Source organism: Lissotriton vulgaris, chromosome 9 (assembly GCF_964263255.1).
Source record: "Lissotriton vulgaris chromosome 9, aLisVul1.2, whole genome shotgun sequence".
Taxonomy (NCBI): Eukaryota; Metazoa; Chordata; class Amphibia; order Caudata; family Salamandridae; genus Lissotriton; species Lissotriton vulgaris.
The window spans coordinates 127,510,291-127,538,095 of record NC_141697.1 but is presented as its reverse complement, the minus strand read 5'-3'; the positions used below and the strand labels follow the sequence as shown (position 1 = coordinate 127,538,095).

At 44.5% G+C, this 27,805-nt stretch overlaps 1 protein-coding gene and 1 pseudogene across 2 annotated transcripts in view; both read right to left on the bottom strand.

The window, feature by feature from the left end:
* Nucleotides 1–27,805, bottom strand: part of EXD1 (exonuclease 3'-5' domain containing 1) — a 995,593-nt gene that overhangs the window by 510,307 nt on the left and 457,481 nt on the right. The gene's annotated exons all lie outside the window — the stretch shown is intronic.
* LOC147689703 (uncharacterized) overlaps nt 9,038–27,805 on the bottom strand; it is a 43,011-nt pseudogene continuing 24,243 nt past the window's right edge.

Below are 27,805 nucleotides of genomic sequence, written 5' to 3'. Positions count from 1 at the left end.
TTTGAAAGATCTTATGGTTCACTCCAGATTACAATCTAAACCGCCTTTCATACAGAAAACTATAGGCGGCAGTCATCCCATCACAGGTAATCACAAATGTGCCCATTGCAAGGCTTGTGATGGTGCCATCATTAGGGACAAATATACTTACCAACAAAAAGAAATCAAACTCAGAACCTTTACAAATTGTAAAACGGACAACGTTATATATTTATTACTTTGTCTGTGTAATAAAGGATATGTTGGTTAGACATCACAGCAATTTTCCGTCCGCTTGAAAGGACATCGTTCAGCAATTAAGACTAACAAAAACATGGCACCGCTAGATAAACACTGTCAGGAAACGAACCATCATTAAACCGAAATAAGGTGAAGAAAATGGAATTCAAAAACACCCAAGAAGCAGAATCTGTTAGAAAACGTAGAGAGGTGTTCTGGATCTTTTCTCTGGGTACACATGTCCATTGTCTTACCTCTGAAATCCTGTGGGATAAGGCCATCCGTTATAATAATTAGAGTGTGACCCATGTACTATCTTTTTTTTCGTCTAGATATTCTCACTTACAAGTAGGTAGTGCAAGCTCTGCCCATTTTTTGGGTCTTTACATACGTAGCCACTATAGCATAGGTAATATCAGTCTGCGTTATTTGGGGTTTGCGTCCAAGTACTTTATTTTTCCAGAGGGGTCATTTTTAGGAAGAAAAATGGAAAATACTGCCTCCTCTGTTTTAGCAACTAATGCCCTAACTATCATAGGCATCGTTCACTCTTTTTCTTATGCATACCCAAGTACACCGTTGCATTTTACTTATATTCCAATGGCCATTTGTAATCTGTTATCCTTCCAACTAGGGGCTTTAACGCTGTTAACATCAAACATCTTTAGTTTTTTCATGGAGGAATTATAAAACACATTATTGTTTATTCCCGTCCATGTAAGACAGTATGTTACTTTCGATGGCAGTTATCTAATCCAATATGGCCGCCGAGGTTTTTTCGCCCTTTCAAGGCTCTGCTTTCTATCGCTTATCTTGGTTACATGACCGAGCTCTATTCAAATTTAAAAGTGCCCCTTGTGCGCACCAATTTTCATCGCCGTTCGACACTTCCGTACCTGGTCGCCGGAACCCATACCAAAGGGCTGCCCGCTACACTCACGAATTTAGAACGGTAAGCGCTCTTAGGGTTACAAAGCGGGGGTTTAAGCATCGAGTGACGGGGTCCGTATTTACGTATCACACTATACATCAGGCCTGGGCCATGTGCTTCTTTCCCTATGAAAGGGATACTGATGATGTGCAACAGTTGCACATTTCCACCGTGTCCAATATAATCGGCACATGGTTTTTGTTCTCGATACATTGCCCCAATACTGTTCGTACATATATCGAGTAAAAATATATATCAGCAGATATGACCAATGTATATTTTGTAGTTAGACAGATGTAATTTAACCTGTCGGACACACTGCTTAAACAGGTCATATTGATGTGTAGCATCTCGTAAGAACAGGACATTCGCTTATGTACCCGTTTTATTTATCTTTTAGCATTCAGATACATGTTATAAGATATGGAGGACTTGCAGCTCGTCCATCTTGCTGAAATTATCTTCAAGCAGGCACCTCTTTTAGAATCCCAATAGCAGGGTTCTATTTTTTGCTACCTTTAAAAAAAAATGTCATTATGTATGTTCTCGTCTTTTCAGCCTAAGGGTTAGACCCTTATAAGTCAAAAGTTCTGGAATTAGCAAGAGAGGACATCTCCATTCTCACGCGGACTGATATATAAAGGTACCATTTCTCTGCTTCATCATCTCTTCTGCCTGCATTACTCAGACACAGCGTAGAAAGTAACAGGAGGTCATCTTCCATGTTTTTATCGTTGGCATCATCTTAGGTCTGCAGAAGACATCTCTGCTTTTAACTTCATATGGTGTTCCAAGATTCCATTTGATCCTTGCTGGCGTCAACATATCGTGATTCTAAATATCCACTTTCTGCTTATATGGTAAATGTTTTTTTCTATCCATTATCAGCGTAACATGTACAAATTTAATCTCTGCTATCAACTTGACTGAACTCTGCATTTGCCCTGCGCATTGTATCTTTTTCAGCAGAGTTTAACTTTGGAAAACTTTTATCTTTCATCTCGTCCTATGGACATTGTTTAAATACTCTGGTAAGGGGTACTTTGTTTTGTCTGTCTTTGTGTGATGTTGAAATATTCCCTATTATGAATGTGTTTGTTTACACACATAGCTACATTTTCACTGTGTGTAAATATTTGCACCTGTTCACTTTCTCATTATATGTGCTTTGTCAGGCTCTTATTACTATTAAAAGGATTTCGAGATTTTATCCCATTTTGCATCATAAGTAAACTAAATATCATGAAAAGTTTACACAGTTTAGAATAGTGACAGTAATGTACATATTTTCATGTGTGATATATACACTAACATTACAGAGCACAACATTAGGTGGTGGAACTCCTGATGAAGGCAGTGCTCTGTTGAAACGCGCGTAGAGTTATTCTGGAAACCACCTTAAAAATCATGTGTTCATCAAATTGTTTTGCTACATCAATTGCGATTTAAACTGTGATTTTCATATAGATCATATATATCAATATGACCAATGGAATGTAGTATGAATGTGTGATGAATGAATGTAGTCAGAATGTTGTATAATTGTTAGTCTCTGTAGGGCTTTTTCCTAATATGTGTTTTATATTGATCAAAATGACTAGGAAGTCTAAATATATTATTTTTGTACTTTTCTAATCATTAGTGTCACTATTGTTTATTCTTGGATATGTTCTGAGAGATTTATTTTTTGAAGTAGCCCTAGATTATTTATATTAGGCAATGGTGGTGGAGCCGCTGGCTGTGGTGGAGGTACTATAGTTTCCTGTTCTTGAGGAGGGAACCTCTTTCCGTAGTCATGCAGCATACTCTGGAGGTCTAGTAATAACGCTGGTGGAAATTGAGCAGTTTGTTGCACGTATCTATATTGTCTATAGTAAGTAGGAGGGGCTTCATACTGTTGGTAGGAATGCTCCTCCTCCGTATAGTCATCATCCACCTGACACTTAACATTCAGCTGTGAGGGGCTATAAGCCGCTCCAAATTGACCCTCCTCGTCATCAGTATTTTCGACATCTAGAAGATTGCTGGGAGGCAGAGGTGAAATCTTTGGCGTTTTAAACTCCATGTGTGCCCTTTGCAACATCGGTGTTGGAAAAAGGGCATACATAACTGCTGGTGAAATCTTCGTCGTTGACGGATCCGCGTCATCGACAATGTTACTGTCGACGGTGGAGTAGTAGTCTATGTCGTCGACGAATTGGGTGTCGTCGACATCTGTGCCGTCAACGATGATGTAGTCGTCAACTCAGTCGATGGCGATATGGTCGGTGATGGTTTCTTCGACGGCGACTTCTTGCTCATCGATGGTGCAGTCAACGTCGAAGCTTCAGGTTTGGATGCCCTAGACGACAGAGGTGTCGTCGATGATAAAGGCAATGTCGATGAGATAGATCCTTTAATACTTGCGGTTGAAGAAGTCATCATCGTCGACGGTCTGGCAGATGACATAGTTGAAGTCATGGAGGTAACAGGTAAGGCTGTAGAACCTGAGAAGGTTTTCTTAGCAGATTTGGCTTTTGAAGTACCTGCAGACTGAGGGGATGAAATGCTGAGGAGACTATGTTTTTTTCTCCTGATCAAGGGATTCTTTCACCACGTGAGCGGTTTTAGGTTGTTTCCTTTGCTCCTCAGGCTGACCCCCAGGCAACCTGTGTCTCTTATGAGACTTAGAGGAAGTATCACTTTCTGCATCAGAAGAGGAGTCATTCTTCTTTTTCAACCATAATAAAAGCTGTCCTTCTCTATCCCTCAAGGTTTTAGTAGGGAAAGTGCAGCAGATTTTACAGTGCCTTGCTTCATGCTTTGGATAAAGGCAGTAAATGCAGTCTTTGTGGGCATCATCAATGTGGACATTCTTCTTCCCACAGGACTGGCAAGGTCTGAATAGTCCTTTAGAATCCGACATATTCCTGATAAGCTATAAGATATACACTTACCTGAAATCACTGAAGTGCTGAGCCAGGCTCAAGGAGACTCCCTTACACAACGAAGTGTGGTTAAAATCTGAGGAACTCAGCCTCTCTTGGGAAGGTTCTAGAAGGTGCTACTCTCTGATTGGTTGTGTTTTTCAGTTTGGTCCTTTTTTATAAAAGGAGACTAATAGGCAATGCAATGCGTGTTTGCATCTATTAAGCCTATGTTTTTTTTACTACTTACTGCTATGTTATTTGTACCGTGGGACTCCCACTACTACGACGGGGAATGATTCAGGCATGTGAATCTATGAAAGATACCCCAATACTGGATAAACTATAGTGACAAAAAGATTTGAACAACTCATCTTCACCACATACATACTGACAACTCTGGCATGGCTGCTTTGGTATTGTGTTTTGCCAGTTCCCAGAAGAGAAAACAAGTCAAGTGCAGATTTCCCTGACATAACCAAGTGCAGTGGGTGTACAGTTAGAGTATGATACTACTCTTCGTACACAGGCTTTTCCCCAATATGAACAGGATTTTGCTCCACCTCTAACTGTTTTGCTCATTGACACATATCAGAGCATATTCTATATGGATGGTTCTGCACAACCAGCAGTAGGAACAAAATATAAGTATTCTGCAGCCTGCAAAGCGGTGCAAGGTGTAATTAAAGATGGTGAATTCAGTTCAAAGCCCACCCACACTAAAATTGTAGGTGACAGCACTCCGCAACATGCAGAACTTCATGCCTTGCATTTAAAAAGGCGACTCAGCAGGTCCTGCATTTTATTGTGTCTTGCAACATTGGCGTTTAAATGGATTCTAGAGTTCAAAGGGAAAATATAAAACAAGAATAAATAGCTTTGGGAAAAGGGAGTGGTCTTACAAGATAAGCTTCTATTGGTCCATGTGAGGAACACCTCGGGAAATGAACAAGATGGCATTCATACCAAAGGGAACTGTGCAGCTGCTTGAGCTGCAAAGGCTGCAAAGCAAGAGTAGCAGTCCTAACTAGATCTCAAATGAAGATAGAGTTAGATATTTTAACAGCCATGCACACAACCAAGCAAGGTAGAAAGCCTCCGGAAGGCTTTTCTCCCAAGTGCTCTTACTTCCTTAATTCAGACTTTAATTCTGTAGTTACACTACCAGGAGTAGGAGATAGAATGATACCAAATAAACTGTCCAGATTAGATATACTCAAAACACTCATCTGCCCACTCAGGGGTCAATGCAACAGTCCTAGAGCAACACTATTGGTGGCCTGGTTCACAAACATCTAGAGAATATATCAGATGATGTGACATTTGTCAACAAATTAAGCCTTCCACTGTCAAGAGAACTTTGTCAACTCCTCTCACAATCTTCAACATCCCTAATCTGCTGTACAGTCTACAATTCCCACTTGCCAAGAAATGCAGAGAAAGAAAGGATACCCATACCGGCTGAGTGATGTTCGTATGTGATGGCTCCGTTCATCTTCCTGTTTACCAGGGCCCAAAAGTTCTTGGAGTTGGATTTCTTACTCCCGCATAAGGGGATCGCACAGAAGCACGTCTTAGCTTCTCTATGTAAATTGCCTGCATGTAGTTTTTCAGCATCAGCTTAAATGCGTGAATAAACTCCTTCATTCTGGGGTTCTTTTGAACACACCTCAAAGCCTTGTTGCGGACTTTCTTTAAACACTGAATAGTTGTCAATACAGTAACTGGCTTGATGAGACTGTGAGGAAGGGTTGATGGTGAAAATATAGTGAGGAGTCTAGTGAGAAGGCTCGTCTATTGAGTGATAGCAACACATGCCTAAGCCCACTTCTGCAGTAGAATTTGTGCATTCAGCCTTGATGCTGGCGCTGATGTGTTGCTCTTTTGGAGGCGCTTAAGGTTCTCGGTGTATACTCCTTTGCAGGCAATACTGGCAGGAAAGAGATAGGACAAGTTGATGTTTATTCTGATGGTCTGAGGGTGATCACTCTCGTCACTCTCAGTGTGCGGAACAATGCAGAAGCTTTCTAAAGAGGACACCATTTCTGTGTTGCATATTTATTTATTTATTTATACAGGATTTGTAATGCGCATGGCTGCCCCAGCGACGAGGCGTCCCAGCGCAACCAGAACCTGACAGAGAGAACAGGGAGACTTACAAGCACAAAAAATTACAGAGTGAGGAACAACCATGTTTTTAATGATTTCCGAAATGTCAGAAGATTAGGGATCGCTCGAATGCTAACTGGAAGAGAATTCCAAACTTTGGCTGCCATGAAACAAAAAAAGGGACCCCAGCCCTTTCTTTCCTTACTCGAGGGACACAGACCAAACCGTGGTGTGCGGAGCACAAGACACACCTGGGCAAATAGGGCTTCAGCAGGCCTGATAGCCCAATAGGGGCTTGCTCTCTCAGGATTTTGTGCGCAGTGCACAGCACCTTAAACTGAATACGGGCTTCGATCGGCAACCAAGGCAGTTTCAAAAGCACATATATACTGTAGTCAAGATGGGAGCAGGTTTTCCATTGGTTCTTAACCAGTTTCGTGGTGTGTCTCCTGGGAGCTGCCATACAAAGCTTTAAAGCCCACACTGTTGAGTTGCTGGACTATAGGACTTCATTGGCAGCCCCTCGGCCTGGATTGTTCAGCGATGATCTGGGAGCTCCCTAGGGGAATCTGAGTCCTCATGATGACCTTGGAAGAGGTTTGTATTGAAGTCCCCTGTAATCATACAGTCTAGTAGGGGGTTAAACCTGGCTTAGATTCACAGGGTAGATATTAAATGGTAGAATTTTGACTACTTTTCCATTGCACTTGGGTTGACGTAGATATTAATCAAGTGGAGCAAGCACTGCAATCTCCAATTGCTGATTTGAAGTCCTTGCAGCCAGTTCTCTTGAAATGTTATTCGATTGATATTCCCTTACTGTTTTACTGAGGTGTATATGAACAGACCGCCCTTTGATCTGCCCTCCTTGTGCTCTCTGAGGGCCAGCTTTCTGTGCTCCATGAAGCCCATTATCGGACAATTCAACTCATCTCATGTTTCCTGCAGGGCAAGAATATAAAGAAAGGGAGCGAGCAAGAATAGCAGCTCGGCTCTTAGAAGAAGACGTAAGTCTCCATGAAACCGACCCGGATGCAATACCTATTCCGGTCAATGTAAGAAGAACTATCAGCCTGATTCATGAAGCAAAATTGCGAGCACAATAGCTGCGAAAATGCTATTGCGAGCGCAATTTACAAAATCGGTATTCTCGAAGAAAAGTGCGAAATCGCAAACACAGAATAAAGAAATCGCTAAAAGATTCGCAGAATCCCAGCAGTAGACCATTAGCGAATCGGAATTTGCGAGAAACCACGGATTCTGCGAATTAAATAGCGAAATCGCTAAACAATCGCAATCGCTATTCATGAAAAATCGCTAATTGCGAAAAAAAAAAAAAATCGCAGCTTGCGAGGCGCAATTTAAGGATAACCCAAAGCAGGTGGTAACCATCCAAGCCATAGCAAAAAAAATATTTGAAAAACCGTTGCCCAATCAGTAACAGGTGTAGGCCTGACCAGACACACTTAAGGAGATGCAGCAGCAGCATTAGGAGTCTCACAATGCCAGGACTGTACATGGTGGTCAGGCGGCGAAGGCTACAGCGAGCAGCACGGAGGAGACGCAGAATCCAGGAGAGGATATTCCGCCAGCGGGTCACCCTGCTGGGCCAAACCAGAGAGTAAATATAAGCAAAGTACCGCCTGAATGGGCCAATGATTATCAAGCTAATTCAGGACCTTGACCCTCTGATGCAGCACCCAACAAGGCGGACCAATGCCGTGCCCACACATGTCCAGGTATTGTGCAGCCTGCACCTACTGGCCTCTGGGAGCTTCCAGGGGATAGTTGCGGCTGCTGGGGGGATATGCCAGCCCACCATGTCCCGCTGCCTAGGCAGTTTCCTAGACGCAATGCTGACCCAGCTACACCACCACATCAAATTTCCCACCAGCCAACAGGATTTGGATGACACCAAGCATCAATTCTACAATGTTGCGCATTTCCCACATGTGATAGGATGCATTGACTGTACCCACCTCCACATCTGCCCACCAGCTGCAACGGAGTACATGTACCGCAATAGCAAGTCCTACCACTCTCTCAACATCGAGATGGTGTGCAATGCTAAGACATACATCACGGACATAGTGGCACAGTACCCGGGGAGTACACATGACTCCTTCATATTCCGGCACTGTGGCCTCCACACACGACTGGCCAGGGGAGACTTTGGTGAAGGACACCTACTTGGTAAGTACACTTGGCCCACAATGTTACACTGCGATGAAGTAGCTGCGCAGCACAGGCACTCACCCTCTGCTCCTCTCATTCAGGTGACAGTGGCTATGCCCTCCGTGAATACCTCCTCACCCCATACCTCAACCCTGCTACACCACAGCAACGGTGCTACAATGTAGCACACATACGCACAAGGAATTGCATTGAAAGGACATTTGGGCTACTGAAGAGCAGATTCCGCATACTGCACAAGACTGGTGGGGCCATGTACTACAGTCCTGGTGTGTGCTGCCGCATTGTGGCTGTGAGTGCAATACTACACAACATTGCTACCAAGTGCTGGATACCTGTAGAGATCCCTGGCAGTGAGTCGGAAGGGGATGACCGGCCACCTGCACATGTGCGTCATGCACGCGGGGAGAACCCAGCTGAAGGACACAGACGCCGCAACCACATCACAATGAACAGTTTCTAGTGCACCCACTGCCCTCACCCAACAAATCACAATTGCATGCCAATGGAAATAATGACAGGAGGCCGATGTATGATGCTAGAATAAATATTATTGTTGAAGGCACAATAATGTCATTTTGCTTTTCTTTACATGCAAGCAGTATTGCGCCATACTGTTCCAAATAATTCACAGGACATGCTTGTATCATCAGCATGCCCCTGCCAATGTACATTACAGTCAAGTGTGCCTCCGGCGCGCGGAACCCAATCGCCTCTCTGGCTCTTCCTCTGGGACGGCACGTGACCCCGCAGTGGGCCTGGTGCTGCGGCGAAGCACACCGACCTTTGAGGCAGACAGGCTGCTGACACTGGAGGTGCCCTCACTGGTGTCTTCCCCACCAACATTTGCTGGGCCTGTAGGATGAAGTGCCAGTGCGGCACTGGTGACCTGCTCCAAGACTCGTGCCACATCCTCTCAGCATTGCACCTGCTGCTGCTGCATAGCCAGGGAGCGACGTAAGAGCTGGGAGGTGGCATTCCCAATTACATAGTTTGAGCGGGTGTAGGCTGATAGCTGCGTCAGTAGCTGTTGGTGGCGGCGACGGGCGGTGTTGCGCTGCGAGATGAGCGCAGCAGTGTTGGCCTCCATGGCAGTCGTCATGCGCTCTATCCTGTTGGCCACATTTGCCACATTGCGGCCAATGTTGTGGAGCTGCAGTTGGATCGCCCCTTGCCGTTGTGCCTGCAGTTGGTGGATGCGTAGCATCCAGCGCTCTATGCTCATCCCTGGCACGCGCACGGCCATCCCCCTCCTGCCGCTGCGTGCTGTGTTCTGCTGGCGAGCCCTGCCATGCCTGCTGTGCTGGCTGGCCACAGTGGATGTGCACACTGTCACCGCACTAGCTGCACCAGATGTAGAGGGTCCCGCTGGTGGTGGAGTTGTGGTTGTCAATGGTGCTGCGCCTGATGGTGCTGGCGCAGATGGTGTTGCCCTGGCTGCGGGTATAGGTGCAGAGCCTGATGGTGCTGGCGCAGATGGTGTTGCCCTGGCTGCGGGGATAGGTGCAGCGCCTGATGGTGCTGGCGCAGATGGTGTTGCCCTGGCTGCGGGTATAGGTGCAGCGCCTGATGGTGCTGGCGCAGATGGTGTTGCCCTGGCTGCGGGTATAGGTGCAGCGCCTGATGGTGCTGGCGCAGATGGTGTTGCCCTGGCTGCGGGGATAGGTGCAGCGCCTGATGGTTCTGGCGCAGATGGCGTTGCCCTGGCTGCGGGGATAGGTGCAGTGCCTGATGGTGCAGGATGTGTCGCTGTTGGCACCTCCTCTGCATCCTCTCGTGCCTCGTCAATGAGCAGCCTGTCGCTGTTGTTGTCAGCGCCACCTGTGAGGGGAAGTGGACGTACATTACGTCTCTGGCTCAAGAGTGTCCTCCACGCGGTCCTCCAAGGGGGTGTTGGGAGGGACTGTAGGATCTCCGCCTCCAGTAGCCAGGGTCTCGCCCAGCCGCTCTGCCACCCTCTCCTTTGCACGACCTCGGAGGTCGTATACCTCTTTTTCAGCTCCTCGAGGGACCTGTGTGTCACGCCCACAGCGTTCACTTTTGCGGCTATCCCAAGCCAGATTCGGCGTTTCTCCACCTCAGGCACCCTCCTGGAGTCCTTTCCAAAAAGTTTTGGGTGGTTATCAACCACTCCGTCAATCAGGTGCTCCAACTCCTGCTCAGAGAATTTGAGCTTCCTCTTGCGCCCGGTGTCACTGGGCCCTGGTGCTGCATCCTCTGCCATTGCTGCAGTAACAAAAGTAAAGGATTTGGAAGTTTGGAGGTGTCCTGGAAGGAGCTCTGTGAGATGCAGCCTCGAGATCAGCCTCACTGTTCTGAATGGGGTTGGGAACTGCCTGCTTCCTGGTTGTGATGTCATCACTGTGCTCGAAATGCGACTTCCCGTTTTTGCGATCTCGCTGATTGCGAGATCGCATTTAGCGATCTCGCAATTTGCGATATCGCAATTCCTACACGGATTTTGACGGAAATAGCGATTTATCTGCGATTTTTTAAAAATCGCTAACGCTTTTTGCGGCCGCGTGCGAATCGCTTTATTTTCTCGCTAATTTTGATGAATGCCGGTCTGCGATTTCTAAATTGCGATTCGCTGTAAATCGCAATTTAAAAATCGCAGACTTCGGTTTTCATGAATCAGGCTGTATAACTCTAAAACTTATAGAAAATGGACTGACACCAAGAGGTGGTACAGTCATATTCGTGATCGAGGCACATGAATATCGGCAGACAGAGGTATTCTATTCATGGATACATTTTCCAGCAGCACACGCTACGACAAAAGACTTCCACTATTACAAAATAGAGGAACCTCCGGGTTGAATACACTCCTTCGAGGAGATTGAAATCCCACTAAAATACCGAGAGCACCTGCTCTGGTTTAAAGGCGCCCTAAAACAAAGATCACATAACCAGGCTCGGTCCACTAGAAAGACCAGAAGGAACGGGGCCGGTCCTATGCAATTATGCAACACACCCAGACTATGAAATATTGTCAAGCGAACAACTCCTAGTTAAACTAAAAGAATTAACAAAGGCATATAGAGAATTAGTTCAAGTGGCAAGAGATGATATAAAGATCCGCCAGAAATTGAAGGAAACAGATATAGCAGAACAACCATTTGAACTCGCCAGAATCAGAAAAATCCTATGAAGAGCTAGGAAGAGATAGTTTGGGTGGGAAACCGGTAAAACCCCCAACTAACCGAAAGTCCTGAAAAAAAAATTATTAAAAATAATTTAAAAACTCCAGAAAAGAGTTGGGAAGGTAATAAACCATTCCCAGGGAAAAACGTTTCCAGTCCAGAGGAAGGTCTCCTCAGCGTAGAGAGATCTCCAGGCCGAGAAGACAAGTCTCCCCCAAAGGGAACCCTCTGAAAAAAGATACAATCTTAGAGATATGGAAAAAATAAAAAAAACAGATAGATATCAAGATATTGATACACGTCCCTCTCGATCTTTTCAGAATTCCTCACAGAAATCGGAAAGAAGAGGACGGTCAGAACACAGAGAAGAGCATGTCAAGTCCAAAGACAAGGAACCTGCTCAAAGTAAAAAATTACAATTTCCCAGAAAGAAGGTAGCAAGTATTAAAATTAAACATGCCGAGAATTCGGAGGACGCAGCTGAAAAACGGAGAGTGGGCACAGACCATGCTAGACAGCGCAGCAGAAGTGAGCATAGCTCGCAAGATCCTGATGAATCTTCTGGAGACAGTGGGCACAAATGAGTACATTCAGGTGGAAACTGCAGACACACGAGTTAGTGTGCCCCATAAACTATATAAAATAACATTACGTATAGAGGGAGATCAAACTAGAAAAATAAAAGGTCTCTTTTGGGAAAAACTCTCAAAAGGCTATGACATTCTGTTAGCTGAGAAAGACTGGCCACCAGAGTTTGTCAGAGAGAGCCCACATGGCGAAGAAATGATTATGCCTGCCTTCTCGAATCACATTCCGATTCATACAAAATACACATTGGCAAGGAAATGGGCAGTAGCCCAAGCTCTTGTTTTATACAAAAATCATGTACCTCACCACAAGATCCAGTTAAAAAAATCAGCCCACTGCACAAAGACAGTATCCAGTTAAGCAAGAAGCTAAAAAACAAGTCAGGGAGATCTTAGATCAACTTGAATACCAAGGGGTGATCGAAACATGCCCCTCTCAAATGAAGAATCCTTTGTTTCCTGTCTCCAAGCCAGACAATTCATATCGTCTAGTTTTGGACTACAGACACCTTAACTCCTGTTGTAAAACATTTGCAGTACAAAACTCACATAGTGCAGCACTAATGAATAACATTGTGCGCAAAAAATATAAAACGACATTAGATATCTCTAATGGATTCTTCAGTCAAAACATTGCACCTGAAAGCAGGTATTTGACCGCTTTCTCAATATTTGGATCGCAAAAACAATTTTGCCGACTCCCACAGGGATTCAAGAATAGCCCAGGATTATTCTCAGCAAGGGTAACAGACTTACTACAAATATATGATGAAGCATTATCATATGTAGTGGTGAAAAAGAGCGTTTCCTGCTCAGTTCTTCCCCTCAATTCCATCGGGAGCGCTGAGTCACTCGCCTTCACGCTCAGACTGTCCTCGGGCCAGGCTCTGAAGGGGTTGTTGGTTTATAGGCCACCGGGCCCTTTGGGTTCCTTCCTGGAAGATCTGCAGACAGCTGTCTCTGAGTTGGTGCTGACCTCACAGCACTGCGTCATGGCCGGGGATTTCAACTTCCACCTTGACGTAGCGGACGATCCGGATGCGGTTAAACTGTTGGATATTACATCTCCACTGGGTCTTATACCGTTCGTGTCGGGGCCAACTCATGAGAAGGGGCATACCCTGGATCAGGTGTTTTCGTCTGTCCCTCTTGTGGAGGTTGACACCCTGCCGGTGCTCTGGTCCGATCACAGGCTGATCAGATTTTCGGTACTGGAGAGTGCGCAGCCAGATAACAGTGCCTCGGTCTTGTCTAGACCGGCCTCGAGAGCGCTGCACAAAGTGACACCTGACATGCTGGAACAGGCGCTTCTGGACCACCCATGCCATCTTTCCGGCGATCTGGATAGCGACACTGAGGCTCTGCAGCTGTGGCTCATTGACAGGCTGGACGATCTGGCCCCCAAGGCAGCCCCCCGATCCACGGTGGCACGGCAATCTGCACCGTGGTTTACCGAGGCTCTTGGTGCGGCTCGCAGCCAATGTAAGGTGGCCGAGAGGGCCTGGCGCCGTCTTTATGATGGGGAGGCTAAACTCGCCTATAAGGCGGCGGTGAAGGCCTACCATCAGGACATTCTGGGAGCTAAGAGGGACTATTTGGCTAGGAGGATCGAGGCATCCGCGAACTCCTGCAAGGAGATCTTCACCATTGTGAAGGAGTTCACGACCCCTAGTTCCCAATCGCCCCCTTTGGTTTCTTCGGACACGTGGGCAGGGGATCTTGCCGGCTTCTTTACTAATAAGATCAAGGCGATTCAGGCCTCCTTTGTGGAAGGACCGGAGGATGGAAGCGGCGTCACCGGGGCTGGGTGCGGACTTCCGCACATACCGGCGGCGGTGCGGTCTGATTTTCCTGCTGTTTCCAGCGATGTGTCCAGGCAGCTGCTGGCCAATCTGAAATCTGGCTCGCCACTCGACCCCTGTCCCGCCAAATTTTTGGCTGGGATGGCGGAGGTGGTAAACCCGCTGGTTAATCCCATCCTCAACGCCTCTTTGAGGGAGGGGAGGGTCCCTAGCTCTTGGAAAAGAGCGATGGTGATCCCCCTCCTAAAGAAACCGGGTCTTGACGCCGAGGCTCTGGCCAATTATAGGCCAATTTCACTTCTTCCGGCCCTCACGAAGATCACGGAAAAACACGTCCACGGTGTCCTGTCGCGCTTTTTGCAAGCTAACAATCTGCTCCACCCATCCCAATCCGGTTTCCGTCCTAACTTTAGTACGAAAACGGCATTGTTAGAGGTCACTGAGATCATCAGGGAGACTCTGGATGTCGGCGGGAGGGCCATGCTGGTCATGTTAGATCTATCGGCGGCCTTCGACACCGTCCCCCATAAGGCGCTCTTAGCGAGGCTTTATGACATCGGCCTTAGGGGGACGGCGCTCAGGTGGTTTACATCCTTCCTTGAAGGCCGCCGCCAGACGGTCTGGGTTTCCCAGAGCTCTGCCGAGATGCCGCCATTGGGAGTTGGGGTTCCACAGGGTTCTGTGTTGAGCCCCACGTTATTTAACATCTTTATGTCCCCTTTGGCGGCCTTGGTGGAAGCATATGGGGCCCAGATCGTCTCCTACGCCGACGACACACAACTCCTCTTCACTTGCGGGAAAGACCAGGAGTTCGATGGAGGAAGAATTCGGGACTGTCTTACATTGGTCTTTGACTGGTTCCAACGGAACAGTCTAAGGGCCAATTCTAGCAAGTCCGAGGTTCTGTTTTTTGGTTGCGTTGGCGATCCGGAGTGGCAGCATTGGTGGCCGTCCGACATGAGCCCTCCTGCACAGTCTTCGTTGGTGGCTAAAAATCTGGGTGTCAAGCTGGACAACCAGCTGTCGCTGCGAACACATATTCTGGGTCTGGCGGGCACCTGTTATGGAATTTTGAAAATGCTCCGTAAATTCCTGCCCCTGCTGTCTGAGGAGCACAGGCGTATTACTGTGCAGGCTCTCGTCGGCTCTAGGCTAGACTATGCTAATGCCCTCTTCCTTGGCCTCCCTGATTACCTAGTTCAGCGCCTACAGGTGGTACAGAACTCTGCCGCCCGGGCTATCTTTGGCTTGCGTAGACGAGCCCGAGCTTCCGGGCTGCTACAGGCATTACACTGGCTGCCTATCCGGAAGCGGATCCAGTTTAAGTCCCTGACTCTGATGCATAAAGCCCTGTTTGGATCAGGGGCCGGATACCTGCGGCGGAGACTGGCCTTCTATCGACCAGTCCGCTCCTTGCGCTCGGAATCCCTTTACAAAGCGGTGGTCCCTCGGGTGAGGAAGGCCCGTATGGGAGGACGCTCTTTCAGCTGCAAAGCTCCACAGCTGTGGAACTCGCTTCCTCTTTCGCTGCGCAGCACTGCCAATTTGTTCCAGTTCAGGAAAAGCCTGAAGACTTGGCTTTTTAATCTTTAGGCTGTTCTTATTGTTTCAGTTCTTTTTCTTTTTCTTATTTTTCTACTGTGTTGTGTTATTTTTATTCTGAGCTGCAGGTGGAAAGCGCCGGGACACTCTTTTTGAGTAGCCGTGCGCTATACAAGAGCGCTATAACATAACATCTATCTCACATATGATGACCTGGAGACTCACTTAACAAGCATTTGCAATGCAATAGGTCTCGCATTAGGAAAGTTTGAGCTATTGGTATTGTAAATGGCAAAGTTTTTATTTATGTTTCTTTTTTTTTAAATAGCTAAATTAATAGCTTCGTCATTTACAATGCCAATAGTTATAACTTTCGCAAATGTGATACCTATAGCATTTGTAATGCAATATGTTTTGTATTTACAAACGGCGAGAGGACAAAAAAAAACTCCGAACCACTGCCTCCTCCCAGGCCTTCAAAAGGGACCTCCAAGATAGTGCCTGCTACGGAACAATTCCCTAGTGCCGCAAAGTGGCTGTTTTAAGCTAAAAAGACAACCTCTGTATAAAACTCTATTGACGTTACCACAATCCCAGAAGACAAGTTAACTTTGTATTTCTTAACTGCTATATTTGGAAAGCGCTCCAGTTGTTTCCCTGAACTGCAGTAGTTTACTTCCCACCAAACCACGGCGAACAATTTACATCAAGAGAAAAAAAAAATACTGCGTGTAAACACTGTGCATGAAAAAAAAAAAACACGTTAGCGTGCGTGACCAGAGAGGAAGGGGCAGACGCCTAGCAGATTGCATAATCTTCCCAAATAACACGAAGATAATAGAATATAAAATGCATAAATAAATAAATACCGCCTTCGGGTAAAGTCCGCGCTATATAAAAATGCATAAATAACTAAATAAATAAATACCGCAAATCACCGCCGTCACTCTGCCGGCCTGCGACCAGGAAGTCAGGCAGGCCGGCGCGACAACAGGAAACAGGAAGTAGGAGGGCGGGAGCCTACCCCGCCTCCCAAGGAAGAGCCGCGATTGGACGGAGCCGTGTTTCGAGCACCCGCAAATCACCGCCGTCACTCTGCCGGCCTGCGACCAGGAAGTCAGGCAGGCCGGCGCGACAACAGGAAACAGGAGTAGGAGGGCGGGAGCCTACCCCGCCTCCCACGGAAGAGCCGCGATTGGACGGAGCCGTGTTTGGAGCACCGGAGCAGGCAGGAGCCTACCCTGCGCCCCGGTGCCGAAGGAGGGAAGAAGAGTCCTGCTGCCGGGCCCTGCAGCTGAGGAGAGCCGCCGCACGAAGGAAGCCGGTGAGTGGGTTGCTGAGCGGGGGGGGGGGAAGCATGTGCGCGCGAGTGCGGGGGGCGGGAAGCATGTGCGCGCGAGTGCGGGGGGGGAAGCATGTGCGGGGGGGGGAAGCATGTGCGCGCGAGTGCGTGTGTGTGACTGTGGGGGAGGGGGGGTGTGTGAGCGAGTGTCTGTGTGCCTGTATCAGGGCTCGACAAATCCACTCGCCCGCTCGCATTTGCGAGGGAGAATGGATGAGGACGAGCTATTTTTAGCTCCTACTCGCTCTTTCTGGCGAGTAGGAAACAAACTAACTTTTGTCCTCTGCCTTTGAAAACGGAGCAAAAGTGACAAGATAACAAGATTTAAAGGCATTTTTATTGCTCACAAAGGAACTAAGCAATAAAGATGCCTTTAAATCTTATTAACTTGTCACTTTTGCTCTGTTTTCAAAGACAGAGGTCCAGTAGGTTGCAGTTGGGTCGAGGGGATTTTCTAAGTTACTAGACCTGCAGGACTAGTACAATTTTTCAGATTTGTCGAGCCCTGTGTATGTGTGTGCCTGCGCTCGCCTGTGTGTGCGTGCGTGCATGCAGAGGGGTGGGGGCTGCCTGCCTGCGTCTGTGTGAGCAAGGGCTGTGAGTTACTCTGCGCATGCGCGGGTACTCTGCACATGCGCGGCCCAAGCCAGCCTCAGCCAGCCTCGGGAAAAACGAAAGTAATAAAAAAGCGAAACTGACACTGCCACTGCAGACAATGCTGCGCGCTCCCGCGGTGAAATCCGACACTGAAAGCTCGTGACACTTTGGTGTCCACTCTCCTAAAAACGGATAGCATTAGTTGTCGAGCTGACAGCATTCATGCTTCGCATGAATGCTAACGTCAGCTCGACCTAAAAAGGGTGAATACCATAATACTTGGACTCACTTCAGAGGGTTACAAATTCAACATTAAAAAGTCACGAATTGCCCATCTAACTGTCTTATTTTTAGGATATGAATTATCAAGTGAAGGCAAAAGCCTGGCAGACAATTTCTTAGAGAAATGTGCTGTACTCCAAGCACCAAAAACGCTGAAGAATTTACAATCACTACTAGGTTTCCTGAATTTCGGAAGAACATACATTCTAAATTATGCTGAGAGGGTTAAACCTCTCTATGAATTAATAAAACCAGATTTCAAACAAACCAATTGGACTCAAAAACAAACAGAGATTTGGAGATCAGTGCAAACAGACATGTTAACTAAAACAAAATTACAAACTCGCGAAAATACACGCAATCTTGTAATCAGAGTCATCCGAGGAAGATGCGGATTCACATACGTGACCACTAATGAGGGAGAAACTGTACCTATAGCTTACAAATAACATTTGTACACTGAAGCTGAAATGAAATTCAGCTCCACAGAAAAATTTCTAACAGCATTTAGAACTTCTGTAGCTAAAGAAAGAGCCCTAGCCCAAGGCAGGAGAATATCTGTTCTTTCAGCAGAATCAGCCCTTGAGGCATTACCAAGTCCACGTAATCTGATTAAAGTGGCCTTAGATCCAAAATGGATAGAATGGGAAAATTCTTTTGCTACAGAAGACATGAAATACTATTTGGACCCAAAACTGAAAAAACTAGATCTAGTTTATGAACGAGAATATCCTCTGCCAGCTGAAATTCTACCGCTAGAAAAATATACCTGCGTAATCTATATGGACAGATTCGCACAACACTATGATGTAGAAAATAAATCCTATGATGCAGCGTGCGCGATTGTTAAAGGTCGCTGGCGCTCTGGTAAATTCAAACCAATGATTACCAAAACTGAATCACTTAGGAAATGTTCAGCTCAGCGAGCTGAAATAAGAACTTTAAAGATGGCGCTTGAAAATGCCGATCGCGAATTCCCCACACTAATAGTGTGCGATTCGTATTTCTGCGTCAAATCATACAACAGTGACATGCAGACATGGATCAAAAAAGGTTACAAAGATGACACAGGTGCTACAATAAAGCATAAAAGGCTTTGGGAACAGGTAGTTCTTTTACAGAAAGAACTACGAAAGACTCACGTGATACCCGCATTGAGTCATCGACGTGATGGCGTTCACGTTGCAAGGAATTCATTGGCTAACACAGCCTCAGCGGAAGCGGTTCAACTGGCTTCCGTAGCCACTGAAAAGCATTCAGAAAAACACAGATGGGGAAACCATGCTGGCAGTAAAAGCCTCACTAAAAGGCGATTATGCAGCATTACCTCTGAACCATACACTCAATAATACATACATAATTGATGCAAACTCCGTTCAGTTTCCTCGAATCCCTGGAGTGGGGGATAGGGTAATTCCAAACACGAACCGGAGAATCTTCTTACTACAAGAAGCAATGTGGGGTTGGGTCTGAGGCACCAAGAGATCCTGAAATCTCTGATGGAACTACAATCAGAGTACTGGTGGCCGGGAATGAGCGTAGATATCTACTATTTTGCAAAAAATTGCAAGGACTGCAACAGAGATAGCAGTTGTGAACCGGCCCAGCCTGTAGCCCAGATACCACTATTACATAGCATCAGCCTATCTATAGCGCAGAAATCCAGTCGAAAAAATGCGTCCCCATAATAATTAAGACCGAATTCACTTAAAAATGTAGACCACTGCACTCGGCTGACGCCAGAACCGTTATAAAAGATTTGCGAGTCTTTATCGGCACATACGCAATTGGCATGCTACATTCTGATCAGGGTCCTGCGTTTAGCTCTCGAGCTTACAAAGAGGCCATGAACAGTATGGGCATCGCATTGCGGTACTGTTCTCCCTTCCATCCTGAGGGAAATGCGGTTGTGGAAAGAAAAAAACGGGACTTAAAGCAATCTATAACGGCGAGGGTATTAGGTTTGGGTGATGGGTGGGTCAAACATTTAACAAGTGTCCAACGTAGTCTTAACAATCTGCCAAGAAACTCTCTAGGTCTCACTCCATACGAACAATTGTTCGGAACTAGAATGCATATTCAGGACTTAGATAGTCACACTTCAGTGGTAGAAGAAAAAGCCTTTGATATCAAAGACCGTTTGGCTGTTTTACAGGATTTAAATGAAACAAGAAAAAACCTGAGTAACAAAGTTGAAACAGTCGACAGCCACTGAAGAAAAACCACCTGTCCCAGCAAGACCTGTCTGGATTCCAAAGATTGGGGATCTGGTCAGAGAAAAGATCGCGGTAAAGAAGGAATTTGGGCCTTCTTACAGAAAAGCAGTACCTGTCTTAGCTATCAATGGAACAAGATCAGTTGTACTACTGCCACTTGCTGGTAAAAAGGAGAACTGAGTTGTATCCATCGACCTGGTAAAACCACAATCATGTGGCCGATAATAAGTAGTAGGCCCAGTGGACTCCCAAGAAATAGCAGAATACCAAAATTTGCAACTATCCAAGAGGTTCAAACTGAGAGACTAATCACATTTGATAAACCTACAGTACAGGAAAAAGGACTATGCAACAAAGCCATGGAACTTGTGCCTCTTGAAACACAAATCTTACCAGTTCATCAAGAAACACCTGTCTACAACGATGTAGCCTCGGACTATGCAAATGCAACAAATAAAAATGCAAAAGCAAATGAAAAACCGGAAGCAATTCCAACAATTGACAGAACTGCATCAGGCTACTTCATCAACTTCGACAATTTCTCTGAAGATCCAAGCGAGCATGAAGAAACGCCTCCAACAAAAACTTTTAAAAACAAAGTAATTGAACTTTTTCAACAACTAAAAGAAACTTATCTAATTTCACCATGGACTGAATTTTGGATTGTGTTAGGTGTACATTTCCTTCTGCTTTGGCTCATCATGGTTTTATGTTTGGGAAAATTCATTGAGGGGAAATATAGTACAATGGACACAGCAAGTCAGAACATCAACTTGGTCCTAAAACCACACACATCCTCTCACATCGAGAAAAGAGAACTGTCATCAGTGAACATCACAGCCATTCCAATACCCGGTGGGGTAGCATGGGACAGAACTGATTTTGACATTTTTGGCCCGGTCGAGCTCTTAAAGTGTCCTCACCAGCTTAAGATTTCATTAAGTGATTTTGTGACACCTAATACCTTCTCTGATGACTGGGACTTTGAAAACATTAATAATATGATGTCAGATTTAGTAATGTCAGCCAAATTTACAGAACATGATTACTTACAGGGTTCATCCAATTATGAAGAGCTATACTGCTACAACCATTATGGTGATCACTATTTGCATAAAACTGCTCAGCCTAGAAATGTTTTATCTTATAACCAGTGGGAACACTGTCCAACTCCACCAAAAAGCATTCGATTTTTTTTTTGAGAAATTCCAATACTTCACAGGGTTTAATACCAGTGATCCAGGAACGTTTTATTTTAAAAAGTTTAATAGAACAGGAATGAAAACAATGTTGACAAATACAACATTGATTTATTCAGAAACATTTTATGACAAAATGTCTACATTAGGTTTCGAATTTTGGAAAAACACCATTGAAACAGAAACAATCTGGGGTTCCAAAGATTGGCAAGTACAAGGCCTAGAAGCACTGTTTAGAGCCTGCATGATCCCGGAACAAATGATATTCTTGAATGACACAATTCAACAAACTACGTGTCTTGGCATAGCTAAGATAAAAGATTTGAATACACCGTCTATTCCGAAACCCATACCTGATAGTGACAGCACTACTGATGTGGAGATAGACGTATCTAATATTTTACACCAAAACAGAACACATACTGATTAGAAAAAGTGGTTAATCTGGCCAACAGACACGAATAACTGTCAAGATAGATTCCTGAACAAAACACAGGGGTTCAAAATTACCAGACCAGACCCTAGATACTCCCAGAGACAACATTCAGGGATAGTTACAACATACAGTGTAGGGAAACTATGCATTGAGTGCCTACAGAAATCCACACTGGCTGAAATTAAGCAACACTTGACTTTACTTAAAGACGGTGCTGACTTGCGTGATTTCATAATGGGACCACGCAAACAGCGCCAAAAACGTTTCATAGCGGCCGGTATATACGCTGCATACAACGAAGCATGGAAAGTAATGCAAATTGAAACAGCAGAAAAAATATGAGAAATTGATCGTATACATTTGGAAAAATCACTTTCTGTTGTGGACAATGGGTTAACGACTGTCTTCCAGAATATATTCACTGGACAGCATTGTATCATCTGCTTTTGATATAATAGAGCAGGACTTACTAATGTTACAACATGGTCAGTCTCAATTACGTTCTATTGTACAGCTTGGCTGGACGTTGCAAAACCTACGTTCAGGCTACGTACCATGGCGTTTAATCAACAAAACGTCATTGTTTTCTATCTTTAACCTTACTGATAAACAAATCAGTTTGGCACAAAAAGGAGCAGACTATACGATTTTGAGCATTGAAAAACTCGAGAGATTACCATTGACAATGTCAGAGAGACCTGTCATGGAATGGATAATACATGGAAAGATTACAATTCCGATAACTTTCCAGTTCAAATACTGTCAAGAATATATACCAGCAGGCCAGTATGAAAGGTTGGGTAAAGAATACATCAAATCAACCTGGGATTTGCATTCTACACACAGATGTTATTGTGAGGGAAACAAGGAGGTATTTCTTAGTGGTAAAAATTGGTAAAAAATCACTAAGCAGTACACTTCTGTGTCAAGGAATTAATTTGCATGCAGCCTGCGAAGGGTCTTCAAACAACCTTTCATGTCACCTGCATGGCACGCCTGCAAAACAGATAGAGCCATTTTTAGACCAGTTTCTCACGGTAGTTACATTTTAATAAGTGACCACAGCTGTTGTGGCATGCTGCCAGGAAAAGCCTATCTGACAACTGTAACTTCCAGGGCCATTTGCTGTATGCAAGTATTGTATCCACACAGCAATCCAGATATGGGGGCTGCGTTATGGCCTCGGTTGAATATCTCTTCTATTCGAAATGATACGTTAAGCAGAATGAATTCTATTCTTTTACAAACAACTGTGCCTTTAACATCATCAAAAGAGACATATGATCTGCAAGTTGCAAGGACAGCAGCAGAGATACATACCCTTTAATCAACAAATTGCCCCGTACATTTCGTAGAAGTGTTGAGCCAAATCTTAAACATGTCTGATACCAGTGGCATCGCATATGTATTTAAGACAATTATTTCGGGACTGTTAGCACCCTTTGAAACAGGTCTGGGCATCTTCCCGAATTTTGTCCATTCTGTCTTTAGCGGCCTACCCTTAATCTTGGGACTCGTGGCAGGAATTTTATTTTTGCTCCTTCTGCACCGATATGGCAAGCCAATCCACAGGCAAGACTCTAGCAACGATGGAAGAAACGATCCTAGCAATACGATACCGAGACCGTATCACTAAGGTCCTCGGATTGGCCCAGCTAAGAGATCTAAGTACAACCTGGTTTCTTTCATTCAGACCGATCTGGCAAGATTGCATCATACCTGTCCTTTGATGTCTGCTATGCGGAGAAGAATGCGTGTTGGACATCTGTCTTACACTACAATCAGCAGTACCAATGGAAATCGATACTTTGCTAAGTCCGGTAACAACTCATGCATCGTGTTGTCCCCAGCAGCTACCGATTCTGATGACGGCATTCGTTGAGACTTCACCACGCCGAGTAGGTGGCGGTGAGGTACGAGAGGAAAACAGCACTGAACAGGTACAGCCTTCCGTGAGCATTGCTGATCCAACAATCGATGATAGCACTCACACAGAGAACAGCGCAGTAGCAATATTTTCAAACTTAGACGAACTTTCAACTGATGTGGTAGACCACTTTTTTGCAGGTCTGTCTGAAATAATGTTCTCTCCAGTCAACGAGAATAAATAAAAACAATGAGCACACAGCGTTCCCTGAACTCTGAATTCGACCTTCAGTTTTGATAAACAAAGCTACAGAAAATATTTGGCACTTTTTCCCCTGAAAGCTAAATTATTTTTGCCCATTTTTCAAAATATTTACCTTTTTTCGGCACATGATACTCTGCTTAAAGTAGAACTATTCTTAGAGAACAGAGCTTCTATTTTAGGATACTAGAGACAATATTTTACCTCAGCCTCTAGCACATATACAGCAATTTGTATAGATATGTGATGAAATGGTCTCGACCTTCTTTTCTGTATTTAGAGCCATTTCATGTGTAATTTTCGCAATTCATTCAGCTGATATATATATGCATTTATCTGAATGATGACACTGCTTGAAAAGCGTACAGTACAAACACTCATTTTTCATGTATTTACCTTATACCATTTCAAATGCGAAATATGTATTTTGGGGTGGGTCAGAAAAAACACATGCATCATTGAATGTTTACTATTGCTTAGTTTTTTAGTAATGATGGACATCAATCCGTGGAGTGGGTGTCGTGTTCATATCTAGGACCCTAATTCTATGTTCCCGATTTATGCCCTTGTGAGGTTATAATCAATAATATCCTGATACAGGCATAAGAATCAGATTCATATTCAGTAATAGCCCATGCAATCCAAAGCACAGCACGGCTACTTCCATCGACTCCTAGAAAGCACAACGCGTTCTTTAAACAAACCAAGCCTCCAGCAGCCCGGGAAAACTCCCCTGCTTTTGTTTTGATTTGAACAAGAACTCCTGAAGTCCAGAAAGAACTGTTAGTTATTAGTGACGTCTTATGTCCAACCTTACGTCAAACCCGGCACCTTCCAGGTATAAAATACCAACAGTTGCCTTAAGCAAACACACGGTGGTTTGGAGCAGAGCGGCCATCTACTTGCCCGAGAGCCCAGCTGATGCGAGTGCCCACGGAAGCCGCCCCTCCTGTTTGACGCACTGAGAGAGACGCTGTCTTTTTCTCCAGCCGAGAAAATCCAGCTCCGGTGTTTCCAGCCTACCCTTGAGGGTTGCTGGAATATCGAATCCTGAGGAAAGAGATACCAGACCTCCCACATTCTATTACCAAGGTACGGAGCCAACTGAACTCCTGAGAGAATTCTTGATGCAGATTTTTGGCAAAATATTCTTAACTAACTTAACTAAAGCTGCTACTTACTCATCCCTTCCCATGAATTAGGCTTAGATCAGGTACACCGGGGTAGGCTTAGTTAGAAGCACCAGTTGAGTATGTTAGTCAATGTATTTATGTATGTATATATTTTATCCGTTTTAAAGTATCATATGGCTAAGAAACCATATCAAGCTTTTACAGTATTATTTCATAATACTATTTTTACTGTACGCACTTTACTTTACTTTAAGTATTGCAATTGTGGCAATTCACTTCTCTTGCATGAGAAAGAAGACTCCTCAATAAATAACACCTTTTTATTGAAAACGTCCGTCTCTCTATTTCTCTGCACTCTGGTGAAACTAAGTATGCACTGCTGACTGAGTGAAATAGCTGTATTGTTTTCACACGCCTCTAGAGATGCACTCTTACTCTGAGGGAGCAAAGTTGTCATGTTTATGCGGTTGTCGGAAACTGAATCCCTTCTTGTCTGAGCCAGGAGTGGTTGTCCCTCCCTATTCATTCAAGAAAGTTTCCAGTGACCTCTGAGCTAGCTGGCGAAAACCTAAATTAAGTTTAACATAGTCAGTAGAGACCTAGTTGACCTCTGTCCTACGTCTACACTGCTGTTTATGTTATTCCAATGCGCAGCGCCTATTGGGAAAATAGGAACTACACTACAGTAAAAGTGAAGTTTGTATGTGGTTTGTTAAATTGGCATGTTATAATCCCAAAGGGAATTGTTTTTAAGACTTCAAGTCTTGTGTGGTGTCCTATCCCTTTGGGTTTTTGGACCCCTCTTTTTATTTGAGATTCTTTTAATATGGGCCAGGACACACACGACAGATTTTGGATCTGCTCCAGACTAAAGCACCCAATGAGATTATATGGGTGAGCGATTTCTTTTTGGTTCCGAATCCAGTGATGTACAAGCATGCTTTGGATGGACACGGGGAAAGGATGCCATGTGTTACTAGGAGAGCTCAGGTGGATGCAGTTCTCTTAGACATATGGAAGACTCATCCAAACCAGAATGAATATACTTTTTTCTCACATAGCCACAGAACATTCTCCCACATTGACAACATATGGAGCACCTAATCAATGGTTGTGCAAACTATCAAAATAGAAATTGGCTTACTAGTCACATTGGATCATGCCCCATTTATATGAAATTTCCCCAGCGGTGAGCCACAATGAGAATCACTGGAGATTTGACTCAACAATCTCTGGGGGTAGACTCCAAAATAAAATGAGAGACCAGATCAAAGAATAGTTTGAACCCAACAATATCAGGGACGCTACATCAGTACTCAGATGAGACTCCTTCATGATGGTCATGAGGGGTAATGCAATCACGAGAGATGGGATGGATAACAAGAGCAAATCTAGAAGGCAAACTAAAGTTAAAATAAGCAAAACAGGGATTTTAAAAAACAAAACACTTCCAAGCCAATTATATCTGACTATTATAGAGGGATCGGAGAAAGCATTGTTCTGCCTCAAACAATGTTCAATGAGAAGGATAATACAGCCGATAAAATCTTGGCATGACAAGTGAGAAAGGCAAAATAAACTTTGCAAATACCTAACATTAGGACTGCTGAAGGCATAGTCACATGAACAGAAAGGGAGAAACAGTAAGCCTTTTATAAAATATTGCCACTACTTATATGGGAGCCAGATGCCATCTCCGAGTAAGATTACCAAAGTCTTGCAACCCATACACTAACTAGTTATCCCACTAGCTACACAAAAGGAACTAGAGAGATAAAAATTGAGGAAGTAACTGGAGTATTTAAATATGCTGCCCCACAAGTCACCAGGCCCGGACTACTTAATCATCCTTTACAACCAATTTGCCTCCCTCTAGCCTCTGCTATTGATTGCAATATTTAATACAATCCAAGAGTCTGGTAGGGTAACAGATACAATGAATGATGCAGACATCACACTGATACACAAAACAGGAAATAATAATGAAGTGTGTAGTTTACAGGCCCACATAACATCTCAATTTACATATAAAAATTCATATGAAAGTCCTGGCTAATAGAGAACTGCATGTCCTTTTTAACAGAGCCGGATCAAACCAGCCTGATTAAAAAAGCTCCAAACCTTTGATAACAAACAAGGTGTACTCTATTTGATTGAGAAGATTAATAGACAAGAAATTCCTATTGTGATAATCGGAATTGACGCAGCGAAGTCCTTTGACCACTTTGAGTGGCCATGTTTTCACACCATATTATCTAAAGTGGGACTGAGACCTCTTATGCAACAAAGCAAATGGCCCGCATATCGATGCCCCAAAAGCGAGAATACTAGTGAACAGAAACCTCTCCGACAGGCTCACGCTTACAAAGGGGACAATCTCCCTGCTTCTTTTCACATTCTCAATCAAACCGCTAACATGGCAAATGTGTGACACATCTGAATGCCTTCTTGATGGAACCAAAGTAAACCAGCATTGAAAATGCAATAGATCTCGTCCTCGTTTAAGTTAAAGCCATTCTGTTTGTAATGAGGTGGCTTTTTAGCTTTGCTTTTATTAGTGTTTTTTAAACTTTCAGGTAAATAACATGCATCTGTATGCATATATGTATATGTATGCATGCATTTATATTTGTATTTATATAGATATACAGATTATACATGTTTATATATGTGTGTATATATATATATATATATATATATATATATATATATATATATATACACAAATATATAAATGCATATGCATATATATGCATATATATATATGTGTATATGTGTGTGTAGAGAGAGGTAGAGAGGTAGAGGTGTAGAGGTGTAGCGGTAGAGGTAGAGAGGTAGCGGTAGAGAGGTAGAGACTAGTAGAGAGGTAGAGAGTGAGTAATAGAGAGTAGAGAGTGAGTAGTAGAGAGTAGTAGAGAGCAGTAGAGAGAGTAGCAGAGAGTGATTAGTAGAGAGTAGTAGAGTGAATAGTAGAGTGAGTAGTAGATAGAGAGTAGTAGAGAGTAAGTAGTAGAGTGAGTAGTAGAGAGCAGTAGAGAGT